The sequence below is a fragment of the Amblyraja radiata genome, chromosome X, assembly GCF_010909765.2.
Source record: "Amblyraja radiata isolate CabotCenter1 chromosome X, sAmbRad1.1.pri, whole genome shotgun sequence".
In the NCBI taxonomy this organism is placed as follows: Eukaryota; Metazoa; Chordata; class Chondrichthyes; order Rajiformes; family Rajidae; genus Amblyraja; species Amblyraja radiata.
In genome coordinates this window covers 6,252,791-6,266,740 of record NC_045999.1, presented here as the reverse complement: position 1 = coordinate 6,266,740, position 13,950 = coordinate 6,252,791, and the positions used below count along the sequence as shown (strand labels likewise).

General features: G+C 50.2%; 1 long non-coding RNA gene across 1 annotated transcript in view; it reads right to left on the bottom strand.

Moving 5' to 3' along the window:
• Nucleotides 1–3,160: 3,160 nt before the first annotated feature.
• The window catches only part of LOC116968236, a 25,225-nt gene continuing 14,435 nt past the window's right edge, over nucleotides 3,161–13,950 (bottom strand). Inside the window, exons 2-3 of the long non-coding RNA XR_004410428.1 lie at nucleotides 5,469–5,481; nucleotides 3,161–3,295 (exon numbers count right to left, since the gene is read on the bottom strand). This is a non-coding gene — a long non-coding RNA (uncharacterized LOC116968236). The remainder of the gene's footprint in view (nucleotides 3,296–5,468; nucleotides 5,482–13,950) is intronic.

The window sequence follows — 13,950 nt, the reverse complement described above, 5'->3', positions numbered from 1 at the left end:
ATGGGGAGAAGGCAGGAGAATGGGGTTGAGAGGGAAAGATATAGCAGCCATGATTGAATAGCGGAGTAGACTCGATGGGCCGAATGGCCTAATTCTGCTCCAATGACTTGTGGACTTGTAAAACCGGAGCGCCCAGAGGAAACCCACGCAGTCACGGGGAGAACATTCAAACTCCGTACTGTACAATACAATACAATACCGTTTATTGCCATTTGAACCTCAAATGAAATTTGGTTTCTGCAGTCAGACAACAAGAAAAGAACCGAGACACACAATTCACACAAACGTCCACCACAGTGAATCTCCTCCTCCTCCAAACTGTGAGGGAAGGCAAAGTCTTGTCTCTCCTCTGCTCTCCATTCTTCTCCCGATGTCAAAGCCCCCGGCGGGCGATGGCACGTCCCGCGTCCGTTAAAGCCGCGCCGGGCGATGCAAGGCCCCGCTCCAGGCCCCCCGTAGTCAGGATCGAACCCGGGTCTCTGGGGCCGCAAGGCCAGCAACTCTACCACTGAGCCACCAAATGTTGATGGATGAGAAGGAGGATTTACGGCCAACTTAGTCTACAGCAGAGCAGCGCACGCTGGCGTGGAATGTAATGGATTTGACACGGACTGCACGGAGGTACGGTTCATCAAACCGCCGTTACCGCAATGAATTGTCAAAGAAGCTGCGTTAGGATTTTAAAAATGGATAAATTATCTTTCATCTTCAATCCTCTCGTACACGCCCAGATCTTCCCACTCTGAATTGATATACAGGCGAGAGTACTGTCTGCAGTCCTAATGAATCTGTATCGGTCTATTACTGTCACCTATACAGAGATTGCAAGCTGTACTTGCGAGCTATCCAGTTAGATCACACCTTACATGAGTACAAATCTTTTCCAAGGCTTTATCTTGCGTTAAACATTGTTTGCTTATCGTGTATCTGTACATTGTACACCGCTCGATTGTAATCATGTGTTGTCTTTGCCGTGAGTGTACAGCACACAACAAAAGCTCTTCATTCTACCTCAGTGCATGTGACAATAGACAATAGGTGCAGGAGGAGGCCATTCGGCCCTTCGAGCCAGCACCGCCATTCAATGTGATCATGGCTGATCATCCCCCAATCAGTACCCCGCTCCTGCCTTCTCCCCATATCCCCTGACTCCGCTATGTTTAAGAGCCCTATCTAGCTCTCTCTTGAAAGCATCCAGAGAACCGGCCTCCGCCGCCCTCTGAGGCAGAGAATTCCACAGACTCACCACTCTCTGTGAGAAAAAGTGTTTCCTCATCTCCGTTCTAAATGGCTTACCCCTTATTCTTAAACTGTGGCCCCTGGTTCTGGACTCCCCCAACATTGGGACCATGTTTCCTGCCTCTAGCGTGTCCAAACCCTTAACAATCTTAGGTAGACAAAAGTGCTGGAGAAACTCAGCCGGGTGCAGCAGCATCTATGGAGCGAAGGAAATAGGCAACGTTTCGGGCCGAAATCCTTCTTCAGACTGGCCTTAATAATCTTATGGTATTTCAATAAGATCCCCTCACATCCTTCTAAATTCCAGAGTGTACAAGCCCAGCCGCTCCATTCTCTCAGCATATGACAGTCCCGCCATTCCGGGAATTAACCTGGTGAACCTACGCTGCACTCCCTCAATAGCAAGAATGTCCTTCCTCAAATTTGGAGACCAAGGCAGAGAATTCCACAGACAATAAACTAAAAGAAATCATGCCATATATGAGGGAAGGAACTGCAGATGCTGGTTTAAACCGAAGGCAGACACAGAAAGCTGGAGTAACTCAGCGGGACAGGCAGCATCTCTGGAGAGAAGGAATGGGTGACGTTTCGGGCTGAGACCCTTCGTCATTTCGGACACAAGTTCAAATACAAGTGATATCTTTGCACTAAATGTTATAGCTTTAGACTTTAGAGATACAGCAGGGAAACAGGCCCTTCGGCCCACCAAATCCACGCCCCCCCCGTACACGAGTACTATCCTACACACACTAGGGACGATTTACAAATTTTTTTTGCAGAAGCCAATTAACCTACAAACCTGCACGACTTTGGAGTGTGGGAGGAAACCGGAGCACCCGGAGAAAACCCACGCAGGTCACGGTGAGAACGTACAAACTCTGTACAGACGACACCCGTAGTCAGGGTGGGAACCCGGGTCTCTGGAGCTGTGAGGCAGCAACTCTCCCGTTGAGCCATCGTGCTGCTCTTTATCCTTAACCTCCACACTGTGGGCAACTTGAATGTAATCATGTCTTGTCTTTTCACTGACTGGATAGCAGGCAGATAGCAAGCTTTCCCCTGTACCTTGGTACACGTCACAATAATACACAAATAGTCGGCACGGACGGTGGTGCAGAGGTAGAGTCGCTGCCCTGCAGCGCCAGGGTCCCGGGTTCGATCCCGACCACGGGTGCTTGTGTGTACGAACTTTCTACATTCTCCCCAAGACCCTGCGTGGGTTTACTCCCACACTCCAAGGACGTGCAGGTTTGTACGCTAATTGGCTTGTTATAAATGTAAATTGTCCCTAGTGTGTGTAGGATGGTGTTAATGGCCGCTGGTCGCTGGCTGGTGCGGACTCGGTGGGCCGAAGGGCCTCTTTCTGTGCTGTGCCTCTTAACTAAACTAAATTAAACACCGTTGTGGTATGACAGGTTCTGGTCAATGTTCTAACGCAGGCAGGCCACAAAAGGATGGTGTATGTCCTTGACACTCTTGAAAGGCGCCCATAAATAAAATTTATTATTATTATTATTATTATGTCCATATTTTGGAGGGGAGGATGCTACTCAAACTGTGGAGCATCTTGGACAAGGAACCTCACCCCCTCCATGACTCACTAGTCAACCTGAGGAGCACCTTCAGCCACAGACTGGTTCCACCAAGATGCAGCACAGAACGCCACAGGGGATCCTTCTTCCCCGTGGCTATCAAACTATAGACTATGGGGTAGTCCCAGCCTCAACTACCTCCTCTGGCAGCTTGTTCCATGCACCCACCACCCTTTGTGTGAAAAAGATATCCCTCAGATTCCTAGTAAATCTTTTCCCTTTCACCTTGAACCTATGTCCTCTGGTCCTCGACTCTCCTACTCTGGGCAGGAGACTCTGTGCATCTACCCAATCTATTCCTCTCGTGATTTGATACACCTGTATAAGATCTCCCCTCATCCTCCTGCGCTCCAAGGAATAGAGTCCCAGCCTGCTCAACCTCTCCCTGTAGCTCACACCCTCTAGTCCTGGCAACATCCTCGTAAATCTTCTCCGAATCCTTTCAGGCTTGACAATGTCTTCCTCTGGAATTATTTGGATCTGGAATTCTCTGCCACAGAAGGTAGTTGAGGCCACAGTTCATTGGCTATATTTAAGAGGGATTTAGATGTGGCCCTTGTGGCTAAAGGGATCAGGAGGTATGGAGAGAAGGCAGGTACAGGATACTGAGTTGGATGATCAGCCATGATCACATTGAATGGCGGTGCAGGCTTGAAGGGCCAAATGGCCTACTCCTGCACCTATTTTCTATGTTTCTATGTTTCCTGTAACACAGGTGCCCAGAACGGAACGCAGACCATGGGACGAGAATGATGTCCCATCATCTTTCTTGCTGGGACATGGTTCAGAGTTTGACCTGCCTCACTTCGCAGACGTCCGCACTCATTGAAAGTGAGCTAATGAAATTCTCGTCATTGCTCTAATCTTGTATCATTCTATCAGGATAACTCTACTGGGAGGCAAACAGGGAGCGGTTGCCGTTGGCAACGGTGCATGCGACATCTTAACCACACATTCACTCGCTTGTCTTAACAACAACAAAAATCACATCAAACCTCACACTTACACACTGATAACACCAGAGGCAAGCGCGGAGCTATGATCGATCTCAATCACACTCCAGTTGCCACCGACCACCTCTTTAACCAAGGTAACCCACGGCCATAGATCACAGCCCCCTCGAAGGGTCTCGACCCCAAACGTCACCCATTCCTTCCCTCCAGAGATGCCGCCCGTCCCGCTGAGATACTCCAGCTTTTTTGTGTCTGTCTTTGTTAGTTCATAGACGTCTCACCCAGAGGGTTGTGAATCTGTGGAATTCTCTGCCTCAGAGGGCAGTGGAGGCCAATTCTCTGGATGCTTTCAAGAGAGAGCTTTTAAAGATAGCGGAGTCAGGGGATATGGGGAGAAGGCAGGAACGGGGTACTGATTGGGGATGATCAGCCATGATCACAGTGAATGGCGGTGCTGGCTCGAAGGGCCGAATGGCCTACTCCTGCACCTATTGTCTATTTAAGGGTCACAAGCGCTGATAGTGGGGGCTGCACAATGCCACATACTTCCCACTTTGCCTTGACTATGCTAACATTTGCCCCTTTACTCATTCAATCCTTCAAACCACGCTCCATCCACAAGACATAAATGCTTCATTGAAACATATAAGATTATTAAGGGTCTGGACACGCTAGAGGCAGGAAACATGTTCCCCATGTTGGGGGAGTCCGGAACCAGGGGCCACAGTTTAAAAATAATGGGTTGGCCATTTAGAATGGAGACGAGGAAACACTTTTTCACCCAGAGAGTTGTGAATCTGTGGAATTCTCTGCCTCAGAAGGCAGTGGAGGCCAATTCTCTGGATGCTTTCAAGAGAGAGTTAGATAGAGCTCTTAAAGATAGTGGAGTCATGGGATATTCTCCGTGGAACTCTCTGCCACAGAAGGTAGTTGAGGCCACAGTTCGTTGGCTGTATTTAAGAGGGATTTAGATGTGGCCCTTGTGGCTAAAGGGATCAGGGGGTATGGAGAGAAGGCAGGTACAGGATACTGAGTTGGATGATCAGCCATGATCATATTGGATGGCGGTGCAGGCTCAAAGGGCCGAATGGCCTCCTCCTGCACCTATTGTCTATTATCGCCCCCCCCCCCCTCGCAACTTTGAACTCACGGTGGTTCAGCGGTAGAGTTGCTGCCTCACAGCGCCAGGGACCCGGGTTCGATTCTGACCACGGATGCTGCCTGTATGCAGTTTGTTCGTTCTCCCCGTGACTGCGTGGGTTTCCTTCAGGTGCTCCGGTTTCATAAATTCGTAAGATCTAGGAGCCATTCGGCCCATCAAGCCTACTCTGTGGGGTGCGGGCTTCCTCCCACATCCCAAAGGCGTGTGGGTTTGTAGGTTAATTGTCCTGTGTGTGTGTGTGTGTGTGTGTGTGCGTGTGTGTGTGTGTGTGTGTGTGTGTGTGTGTGTGTGTGTGTGTGTGTGTGTGTGTGTGTGTGTGTGTGTGTGTGTGTAGGAAGCAAAGCTGTGACAACATAGAACTCGTATGAACGGGTGATTGCTGTGGTCAGCGTGGACTCGATGGGCCGAAGGGCTTGTGTCCACTCTGTATGTCCAAACTCTAAACTGCAACTGTGGGTCTGGAATCAGGTGGATAAGAATGGCTGATTCACAGGTTCGTTCCCCAGAAACACATCAGCGAACATTACATGGGGCCCTATAACAATGCGCTGCTTTCATGATCACCGTATCTGACCCCTCTTTCTAATCCGAGACTTAATTACCTCAATTCCCCCGTTGCCGTGGTTGCGATCAAACGCGTTCTCCAGATTAATAGCGCTGCCTGTGGAAGATCACGACTTAACCTCTTCACCGCCGCACGCATGCAGCAGCTCGCAACACGGTCTTGACCTGAGTTCTCGACCCGAAACATCACCCATTCCTTCTCTCCAGGGATGCTGCCTGTCCCGCTGAGTTACGCCAGCATTTTGTGTCTATCTTCGGTGTAAACCAGCATCTGCAGTTCCAACGTTTCCCAAAACCTAGACAGACACAAAGTGATCTGCCCAGCCCTGCCCTGTGACCAATTTATAATGTATTTGAATGCAATGCATTCCCAATTTACCTGCATGGAGTTGGGCATTTTGGTCGGCATGAACGACTTAGGCTGAATGGCCACATTCTGTGCTCTATGAATCTACAAGGAAACACTTTTTCTCACAGAGAGTGGTGAGTCTGTGGAGTTCTCTGCCTCAGAGGGCGGTGGAGGCCGGTTCTCTGGATGCTTTCAAGAGAGAGCTAGATGGGGCTGAGAGAATGGAGCAGCTGGGCTTGTACACTCTGGAGTTTAGAAGGATGAGAGGATATCTCATTGAAACATATAAGATTGTTAAGGGCTTGGACACGCTAGAGGCAGGAAACATGTTCCCAATGTTGGAGGAGTCCAGAACCAGGGGCCACACAGTTTAAGAATAAGGGGTAAACCATTTAGAACAGTGACGAGGAAACACTTTTTCTCACAGAGAGTGGTGAGTCTGTGGAGTTCTCTGCCTCAGAGGGCGGTGGAGGCAGGTTCTCTGGATGCTTTCAAGAGAGAGCTAGATAGGGCTCTTAAAAATAGCGGAGTTAGGGGATATGGGGAGAAGGCAGGAACGGGGTACTGATTGGGGATGATCAGCCATGATCACATTGAATGGTGGTGCTGGCTCGAAGGGCCGAATGGCCTACTCCTGCACCTATTGTCTATTGGAACAAAGGAGGACACTGCATGGAGGGGGGGGGAAGAACAATGGTGGCCTGGCGTGAGTGCGGGCGGGGGGGGGGGGGGGGGGGGGAGGGGATGAGAACCTGGAACAGGATACTTTGTCGATGCCCTTTATGTATCGACTATTTACATACCTTGGTTACTCAAGCAAAGAATTTCGCTGTGACTTGTCACATGTAAGTATGAATTCCCTCATTCATATCCCAATGGTACACTTCTTCACAGACACTCACCTGCCGACACAAACCTCCCCCACCGCTCAGCCAGCCCGACAGGCTTGGTAAATGAAACATCATTGCCCTAAAATAAATGAGTTCATTTTAAACTAATAATAAAGTATTGATTTGTGACGATTAGTGATCGACTTAATTCACCACACGAGATAAATGTTTGGAAAAGGAATTAAAAGTAATGATATGGTGTCTGCGGTAAAGCAGGTCCCAGCTTAACGCAGTGTCCCGGGGTTAGGGCGCTCTGATTGCCCTTGGTTATCCACGGAAATAAATAAACTATTGATCAGTGGCTGTGTGGTGCGTCCTCCAGTATATCTGTGTCCGTCTGTCTGCTCATTCCCCATCCGTACGTGGGGTGTGTGTGTGTCAGCGTGTGTGTGGTGTGTGTGTGTGGTGTGTGTATGTGTGTGGTGTGTGTATGTGTGTGGTGTGTGTGTGTGTGTATGTGTGTGGTGTGTGTATGTGTGTGGTGTGTGTATGTGTGTGGTGTGTCTGTGTGTGTATGTGTGTATGTGTGTGTGTGGTGTGTGTGTGTGTGTGTATGTGTGTGTGTGGTGTGTGTGTGTGTGTATGTGTGTGGTGTGTCTGTGTGTGTATGTGTGTATGTGTGTGTCTGTGTGTGTGTGTGTGGTGTGTCTGTGTGTGTGTGGTGTGTCTGTGTGTGTGTGTGTGGTGTGTCTGTGTGTGTGTGTGTGGTGTGTGTATGTGTGGGTGTGTGTGTGTGTGGTGTATGTGTCTGTGTGTGGTGTGTGTATGTGTGTGTGGTGTGTGTGTGTGTGTGTGGGAGAGGGGTGTGTAATTGTGTGTGTGATATGTGTGTTGTGTGTGTGGTACATCCTCCAGTATATCTGTGTCCGTCTGTGAGTTTTTCCATCGGTGCATAGTGTGTGTTTGTGTCAGGTGTGTCTGTGTGTGTGCAATAGCGTATATGTGTCTGTCGGCCTGTGTGGTACATCTGGTGTGTGTGTGGTGTATGTGTGTGTGTGTGTGTCAGTGTGTGTGTCGATGTGTATGTGTGTGTATTGTGTGTGTGTGTCAGTATTTGCTTAGACGTGTTTCTCTTTCAGTGCCCGTGTGGGTCCATGTCACGGTGAATGTGCTTCCGCAGATGCTGCCTGACCTACTGGGTGTTTCCAGCAGTTTGCCTTTTCTTGAATTTCCACAATCTGTAGTTTAAAAAAAATCAGATAAACCTAATGTCCGGTTTGCTTATTTGGGTATTAGTTGAACCCAGTGGTGTAACCTTTAGAGACTTGTACTTTGGCATCCACCTGTTACTCTGCTCCACCCAAAACACTTCTTCCACATCATGTGAGCTCCGTCACAATCAACATGTCCTCCTGTACATTGCCTATAACACGTGGGCAGCGGTAGAGTTACTACCTGGCAGCGCCAGAGACCAGAGTTCCGATCCTGACTACGGGCGCTGTCTGTACGGAGTTTGCCCGTTTTCCCCGTGACCTGCGTGGGTTTTCCCCGGGTGCTCCGGTTTCCCCCCCACACTCCAAAGACGTGCAGGTTTTGTATGATAATTGGCTCCTGTAAAATTGTAAATTGTTCCTGGTGCGTGTAGGTTAATGTTAGTGTACGGGGGGATCGCTGGTCGGCAGGGACTCGGCGGGCCGAAGGGCCTGTTTCAGCACTGTATCTCTAAAGTCTGAATTCTACTTAGCGATCGTTGATGCATCATCCCTGACACCACAAGTGTTGCAGATCAGGAAACATTTTTAATAAATAATAAACAGTTAGGGCTGCAAGTTGCAGGGGCACCAGTTTGAGGCATTCATCGGAAGCACTCGTCTGTTGGGGGGTCTCGGGCAGTGGGGGTCGACCCCCCTTGTGTTGTTGATGAACTCCCGACTGCCTCTCCCTCTGGTCTCCTCCCCATCCTCTCAAGACCCAGGCTGACCCAAGACAGATTGACCAAGGTCCACACTAACCCAGGCCTGGCCTGACCCTCCTCGACTGACCCGCGCCAGTCTAACCGTACACCTCATTGACCAAGGCTTGGGTTACTCCAGCACTGCGCTTTTCTCCAGCAGATTGACTTTCGCTGGCTGGCTTGGTGGGGTCAGGATCATCGGCTGCGACCTCCAGACCCCCCCCCCCCCCCCAACTCCCTCCGCACTTTTCCCATTCCCAGGACTCGCAAAGCCGAAGGATGAGCCACATTCCCAAACCCTGCTCATTCCAGGACATCTCTGTCCGATCCAGGATGAGAGGGAAAGATAGATCAGCCACGATTGAATGGCGGGCGCAGACTCGATGGGCCGAATGGCCTAATTCTGCTCCTGTGGCTTATTATGAACAGGCCTGGATAGAGTGGATGTGGAGAGGATGTTTCCACTTGTGGGAGAGTCCAGGACCACAGGCCACGGCCTCAGAATATAAAGGGCGTCCCTTTAGAAAGGAGATGGGAAAGAATATGTGTAGTCAGAGGGTGGTGAATCTGTGGGATTCATTGCCACAGGCCGCTGTGGAGGCCAAATCGATGGATATATTTTTACGAACAGGTTCTTGATTAGGAATGACGTCAAAGGTTATGGGGAGAAGGCAGGAGAATGGGGTTGAGAGGGAAAGATAGATTGGCAACGATTGAATGGCAGGGAAGACCCGATGGGCCGAATGGCCTAATTTTGCTCCTGGAACCCGCTGAGTTTCTCCAGCAATTGTGTCTACCTTCGATCCTCCAGCATCTGCAGTTCCTTCTTGAACAAAATGAACAAGCTGATGGGATGGGGGTCAACGCATGTTCAAGGTCAGGGTCCTCATTGCAATTGGGGTTGAGTTGAGTTGGATCATAATGGGATTGAATTGAAGGGGGGGGAGGCTGGTGCGGGCGGGATGGGGAGGGGAGGATTCGTAACTTTGTCAGCTCCCTTTAGGGGCGACTATTTGCACACCTTGGCAAGGTAGGCACGCAAAGAATTCAATCCAATGCAAATTCGAGGCCGACATCCTCATTGTAATCTAAGGTAGACAAAAATGCTGAAGAAACTCAGCGGGTGAGGCAGCATCTATGGAGCGAAGGAATAGGTGACGTTTCGGGTCGAGACCCTTTGGAGTTCATAAGGGGGGAAGAGACAGCTGCTTCTGCTTGGAGGAGACCGGAATTAGTGGCCATTGGGGATGGTTTATACCAGTGGGAGACTTGCGAGGGGAATGTAGAGAGATAAAGAACAATGAATGAAGGATATTGATAAAAGTAAAGGTGATAAATGAAGCAGGCCATTGTCGGCTGAACATGAGGAGCTGGTCAAATCAATGAGTGCTGGTGTCATTAATGGCCACCATCAGATGCAATCACTAGCCCTGTAGCTGAATGTATTCAGCATGGCACAATGGGCTAAGTGTTCGGCTGGCAACCGGAAGGTAGCCGGTTCGAATCCCGCTTGGAGTGCATACTGTCGTTGTGTCCTTGGGCAAGACACTTCACCCACCTTTGCCTGTGTGTGAATGTGTGTGAGTGATTGGTGGTGGTCGGAGGGGCCGTAGGCGCAGATTGGCAGCCACGCTTCCGTCAGTCTGCCCCAGGGCAGCTGTGGCTACAGAAGTAGCTTACCACCACCGAGTGTGACTGAGGAGTGAATGAATAATGCGATGTAAAGCGCCTTGAGTATTAGAAAGGCGCTATATAAATCCCATCCATTATTATTATTATTATCCTCTCCCAAGGCACCAGCTAACAGCAGTTTCTCAGGAAAGCAGCCTCTTGTCTCCCCCCGCCAGCTCCACAATCCTTCGATGAAATGTCAGGGGCAAGGTCTTCGCACCGGTTGTTGGAGCCTGGCGCGGAGGGGTGGTTACGGGACGGGCGGACATTGGAGATCACTGTGGACTGCACTCACCCCAACCCCACACCTGGTCTGCAGGGTCAACATGGGTCGGTTCAGACATGGATCATAGTCTCCGCACAGGGGGAACCCAGGTTAAACACAGACTAAAACCCCTGTCCCACGGTACGAGTTCATTCCAAGAGCTCTCCCGAGTTTGCCCTGATTCCAACTCGGAGATTTACGGTAATGGCCGCTCGTCGGTACTCGGGGCTCTCGTGGACATTTTTCAACGTGTTGAAAAATCTTCACGAGTCTTCCCGTGCTTACCTGCCGTTAGCGAGTCTTCCCGAGTACCTGCCGTTAGCGTTACGAGCCGCTAAGAGAAGCCCCCGAGCTCCGACGTACCCGCTACGTGCTTACCACGAGTTTGATTTTTTTTAAACTCGGGAGAGCTCTTGGAATTAACTCGTACGTGGGACAGGGCTGTCCCACTTGCCGATTTTTTTCGGCGACTGCCGGTGTCATATCAGTGTCGCCAAAAGATTTTGAACATTTCAAAATCCAGTGGCAACAAAAAAAAAGTTGCGCACTTGAAAAAAACGAAATGCGTCAGTCAATGATGCCGGGACTGTCTCCGAAAAAATCTCCGTGGGACAGGCCCTTAAACCAACAGGAATCACTCTGCATAAATAGCCAAGCAAAGGTTTTCACAGTGGAAATATAGAGATGAGGTACAGAATGAAGCTGCCTCTACCCTCTCCTGCCTCAGTCTCAGGATGGAGACAGCATGCGTTGGATACAGAGTGAAACTCCCTCAACACCATCCCACCCCCCCCTTCCCAGGACAGGAACAAGTGCACGCGTGTCCGTGGAGAGGGAACACACACGCGGTTCCCACGGGGAAGCTGGAGGCCATCCATGAACGCCAGTCGCCGCGGGAGGTCGATTGTATTATAGACAAGGATAGAAACATAGAAAATAGGTGGAGGAGTAGAGGCCATTCGGCCCTTCGAGCCTGCACCGCCATTCAATATGATCATGGCTGATCATCCAACTCAGTATCCCATCCCTGCCTTCTCTCCATACCCCCTGATCCCTTTAGCCACAAGGGCCACATCTAACTCACTCTTAAATATAGCCATTGAACTGTGGCCTCAACTACCTTCTGTGGCAGAGAGTTCCACAGATTCACCACTCTCTGTGTGAAAAATGTTTTCCTCATCTCGATCCTAAAAGATTTCCCCCTTATCCTTAAACTGTGTGACCCCTTGTCCTGGACTTCCCCCAACATCGGGAACAATCTTCCTGCATCTAGCCTGTCCAACCCCTTAAGGATGGCGGGATTTTGTTGAATTTTTCATCTTATTTGCAAACTGCCGCTACGGGCAGCTTTCGATATGAACGCTGTACTGCTTTGTACGTTGAATTTGTTTTTGGAATAAAGTATTTGTAAAAAAAAAAATTAATGAAAAGGACAGAAACAAGAGGCTCCCTCTAGACGGTCTCCCTGTCAGTCTGATCCTGGGCCCGGCTAAGATGGCCATTCGTGGGTCCAGGCAGCCGGGAGTCAATGGCCTTACCAGGGTCGGCTGCCCGTCCCTTATTCCAGGGTTTTGTCCGTGCCCGCGTGTACCAGACTGATTCCTGGGATGTCAGGACTGTCTTATGAAGAAAGACTGGATAGACTTGGTTTATACTCTCTAGAATTTAGGAGATTGAGGGGGGATCTTATAGAAACTTACAAAATTCTTAAGGGGTTGGACAGGCTAGATGCAGGAAGATTGCTCCCGATGTTGGGGAAGTCCAGGACAAGGGGTCACAGCTTAAGGATAAGGGGGAAATCCTTTAAAACCGAGATGAGAAGAACTTTTTTCACACAGAGAGTGGTGAATCTCTGGAACTCTCTGCCACAGAGGGTAGTCGAGGCCAGTTCATTGGCTATATTTAAGAGGGAGTTAGATGTGGCCCTTGTGGCTAAGGGGATCAGAGGGTATGGAGAGAAGGCAGGTGCGGGATACTGAGTTGGATGATCAGCCATGATCATATTGAATGGCGGTGCAGGCTCGAAGGGCCGAATGGCCTACTCCTGCACCTAATTTCTATGTTTCTATGTTTCTATGAGAGGGAACACACACACGGTGACTACGGGGACTACGTGAATGCTGGTCGCTGCGGGATGCCCCGTGTACAACTGATGACTGTTGTCTTGTAAACGGCCACAAAGGCGGTTCTGATCGTGCTACCCTTATGCACATTTGTTTTTGTTTTCTCAATAAAAGTATTTGTATAATAATTAATAAAAATAAAAAAAAATGGATTGGGCCAACAGAGTGATTGCACTGCTCACCGAGATGTTTGCTGTACACCAAGGTTTAGCCTCTAGAAGCACCAGCAGTTGGTTTCTCCATTCCCACCCATCGTACAGCAACACAGATATCTTTGGAGGAGGCCAGTGTCCCCTGCTCCCTGGGTGAAGCAGAGATCAGGTACAGATCCGCCCGGCTCAACAGGAATAACTCTGCATCAATAGTCAAGCCAAGGTTTCTACAGTGGAGACACAATGCCGGAGTAACTCAACGGGACAGGCAGCGTCTCTGGAGAGGAGGAATGGGTCTGAGGAAGGGTCTCGACCCGCAACGTTACCCATCCCTTCTCCCCAGAGATGCTGCCTATCCCGCTGAGTTACTCCGGCATTTTGAGTCCGTCTTCCAGCATCTGCAGTTCGTTCCGACACAAAGATTTCTGCAACAATTGTCCAGGTCTCCCAGAGCGGTGAATGGTGAAGCATCTTTAGTGGGGGGGGGGGGGAGACAGCCAGCCTCCCGGGGGTACCGGTGGGTGGTGAGCAGAGTTGTCCACAGCGGAGGTGGTTGGCGTTGGACCAGATCTGAAGACGATCCTTCTGGCTGTCGGCCGAGAGTCCAAGATGGAGATGGAAGGGGCTACCTGCGCGGGCGTGAGCGAGCAGGAGGGAGAGGGAGAGGGCGAGCGTGTGTCCATAAGGGGCCGCAGAGAGTCCTTCCATCGCTATAGTGTTCGGATGGCCACAGGGTAAAGGAGGGACATGTGTTCAGCCCCTTTAATGGGCAGCTTACGGCTGCTGTAGTAGTGGATCACCTCGGGCACGCTGTCAAACGGGGGGCTGTTCAACCCCAGGACGTACTTGTCCTCTTTGGTCCGGATGAGTTTCATGTGCATGAAACCCTGGTTGCTCCTGTGGGCAAGAGATTGAAAGCGCAGCATTAAATCTGGTACTTCACCATGTGCCTGTTCAATGTGTGTTAGAACTGGTGCCTAGAGAACCACGGTTCCACCGTGACCTCATCTGAGCGTGGAGTTCGCACGTTCCCCCGGGACCGCGTGGGTCTCCTCCGGGTGCACCGGTTTCCTCCCACATCCCAAATATTCGTTTA